We start from the raw sequence: 3,906 nt of genomic DNA on the forward strand, positions 1-3,906 counted from the left end.
GTATAATCTTATGTAATTCAGATGTTCAAACAGCCTTTTGTTTCCTGGAGGCCAGGTGTTACACCCATGTTTCCCTCTTTTGCTCTGCCCTACCCCCCACCTGTCCTGCCCGTGATGGGTCAGTCAACTCAATTTCCTCACATCCCCAATCCGTTCGATCAGCCAGTCACTCAACCACTCGCCTCATTCATCTCACTTAGGGACAAATGACCATTTTGGCAATGTCTGAATTAAGAGAGATTTGTACCCACACACACACACACACACACACACACACACACACACACACACACACACACACACACACACACACACACACACACACACCCACACACACACACACACACACACACCCACACACACATACACCCACACACACCCACACACACCCTCTATCTCTCCAATCACTCAGGCCACCTGAATTCACACCATGTAAGCACCGCTTTGCCTTTCTCCTGTCATGTACCACGGGGCAAGCCAGCATTGTGTCTGCTCAGTCGGCCTTTAGTCCTAGGCGTACACATTTGGTGCTCTGTCCAGTGTTAATTACAACACTTTCAAGGAGCACGCTGCAAGTCCAGTCTCTAGAGGGCCGTGAGCTGTGTCTTTATATCTGCTCTGTAAGTGATTAAATGTTCATTGAATCTGAATGAAAACGTCCGTGTAATATCTGCAGGGGGTGGATGAAAGCTGGACAACATACTGGATGTTTATGCCTCGATGAAGATTAAGAGGATTAGAGTTTTCATAGAAGACATTATAATGTGCATTGAGTGATATATTTTACATGCTGTTCCAACATAAATGAAGAAACCTCTAACATTGGACTACATTAGAAATATTCCCTGTAGGGGAAAACTCTACAATTTCATTATTTCACACATTTAATTTGGAAGCTTTGCAGTGGGCTATTTTAATTACGTTTTGAATATGTTCTAAGTATTTTTGCTGGTTTGTTAAGATTGCAGATAGCTGATAAATAATAAAACTCAAGTGAAGAAACACCAAAACAAGAATTACAACAAATATTAATCCTTGAAATCTTACAGTCATATTTATTTATGATCATCATTCACCCTTCAATATGGTTCTCTAATGCATCTTATACATGAAATATTAAATAATAGTGATTAAATTAAATCATGGTAGGCAATTAAACAGAATGAACGTTTCTATTTTACATATACATCCGTTTGCAGGGAGGAAAGCATTATCACCCAGGCAAGACAGAAAGGTCACTTATCTCATGGATCACAGACTTTCAAATTTAGTCTCATTACTGTGAATGAGGCACTTGCACCACACAATACATTTGCAGACATTACTCCAGCATGGTGTTATCACATCATCTGACTGGGAGATAGAAAGCTCAATAGCTTTATTGGTGTGGTTTACCTCCCTTCACAGTCAATGCCTAATGTAAATGAAGGCATGATATATCTAAAATGGCAGATAATGGCGCGGGAGGCTAAACGGTTGAATGAAAATCCAATTTTGCCACACAATCACCAGAGACAAGTCTGAATTCACCTCACATTAACTCAGTGTGATGTGGTCTCAAAACCCAAGTGATTAAATGTCAGGCAGTGACAAAACCTCAGATGCTTTGTGGGGAAATTTTTAAGCACAAAAACCTAAATGCAGTGAATGGCTGAATGTAAAGCTACAGACAACACAGAGTGGTTACACCACATTTTATGTCTGTCAATAACAATCCCACCAAAATTTTAACACTAATTGTGAAACAAAGACACAATAGGAAAATAACTCGTATTCGTTCACTGAGTCTACAGTGGGAAACAGTGATCATGTAAAGAGCCACCAATGGCTCTGCATGACTGGTTCTTAGAAATTGCTTGGAGAGACATAACCTGTGGGTAATTAAACCTAAAATGCATAAATTTAATGTGACATTGTTTGCACATATATCCAGTAATTAACAGTGTCCCAAGTGCAAGAGCGGGGTTGCCTTAGGTATTGTGTGGTTTGTTTTAATCACACAGTGAATCAATGTGACTGATCAGTGTTTTATATAAAGTCACATGACGCATGGCTTTTAAGCACGACCTGTCATTCTGAATATGCAGAATGGAGAACAAGTGATCCTATCTGCCAGGGTCATCATGCAGCCACAAACCAATATGTTGTTCATGTAAAAATGTATTAAGCAGCAATAAATATTGTGTGTGTTCTTCAGACTAATTTCAAAGATACAGATGCTGTTAATGTATATTTTTCTTATTGCGAACAAATCCAATGAAAAGTCTTTCTCTAAATAATTTCCCATCTTTAAAAAAGGGTCACAAACACGGACTTTTCTTTTTTTTAAAGGGTAGAGGAATTTCTTAAAACAGCTGGGCACTGTAGTTTGTAGCAAATGTTACTCAAACAGGAGTAAATAGTGCAGAGGTTGGAGACTATTTTCGGCGGTGGAATAATGCACATTTGGTGCTCTAGTGAGTATTCATGGAAGCAGGACAGTGTATGTGGGACTGACCCAAAATAAACTACATTGTCCATGTTCATGGTAATGATGGAACATGTGACCCAGTGCAATGAGGCAGTTTCTGGACAACAATGGAGGCCGATGGCACATGGAGTATCTAACTATAGCTTTGGTGACACAATCAGTATTTGTGAGTGAGATAAATTATTGTTGGTTTTTGATCTTTTCATGTGATTTGTTGACAATACAACAAATCATATTTTGCCGAAGAAAAATAACATAGGCACTGAGTAGGTGGCTGGATGTCACTTGTGATTTCAGAGGCTGCAAGGCTCCACACTTGGACGGAGGTTGCTGACGTACTGCGGTAAGCGTGTCGACTCATTTCCGTTTCCGGTGCTTGTGTGTTGCTACCGTGTTGTGCTGCTCTCGCTAAATAACAGTCACATTTGTTAGATTACAGCAGCGAACTGTCCGCTAAACACTTATTCTTACAGTAATTTTGCCTAAGCACTCACAGTTCTTTCCATCTTTTAGTGACTGCTGTTCAATCTCATATTTGTTCTAAAGTTTTGGTAGCTGACGCTACAATCCTTTAGCTTAGCCGTTAGCGACTTTAGCTTAGCAGCTAGCGGTGGCTTCTCCTTCTACGTCTCACTCTCCCACTTTCTCCTGCTCGGTGTGTCAGATGTTCAGTTACTCCTCTGCCTCCTTTAGCTGTAATGGTACGTGTAATAAGTGTAGTTTATTTGTAGACATTGAGGCGAGGCTCAGTGATTTAGAAGTCCGGCTCCGCACCTTGGTAGATCAGTCTTTAGCTACTGTAGCTAGCCAGTCCCCGGTAGTCAGTGCGGAACGGCCTGAGTTAGCCTCTGGTAGCCGTCCTCCGGCATCCCCTGTGCAGCCAGGAAGGGGTGGCTGGGTGACTGTCCGAAGGAGGAATAGTCGTAAGCATTCAAAGTCCACGGGGCACCATCAACCTGTTCACGTTTCTAACAGATTTTCCCCACTCAGTGACACACCCGCTGAGAAACCAACTCTGATCATTGGCAGCTCCATTTTGAGAAACGTGAAGTTAGCGAAGCCAGCGGCCATAATTAAGTGCATCCCTGGGGCCAGAGCGGGCGACATTGAGTCTTATTTGAAACTGCTGGCTAAGGATAAACGTAAATACAGTAAGATTGTTATTCACGTCGGCGGTAATGACTCCCGGTTACGCCAATCGGAGGTCACTAAAATTAATGTTGAGTCGGTGTGTACATATGCAAAAACAATGTCGGACACCGTAGTTTTCTCTGGACCCCTGCCAAATCTGACCAGTGATGACATGTATAGCCGCATGTCGTCATTCCGCCGCTGGTTGTCGAGGTGGTGTCCAGCAAACGATGTGGGCTTTGTAGATCATTGGCAGACTTTCTGGGGAAGACCTGGTCTGATTCGGAGAGACAGCATCCATCCCA

The sequence above is a fragment of the Micropterus dolomieu genome, linkage group LG07 (assembly GCF_021292245.1).
Source record: "Micropterus dolomieu isolate WLL.071019.BEF.003 ecotype Adirondacks linkage group LG07, ASM2129224v1, whole genome shotgun sequence".
Lineage (NCBI taxonomy): Eukaryota > Metazoa > Chordata > Actinopteri > Centrarchiformes > Centrarchidae > Micropterus > Micropterus dolomieu.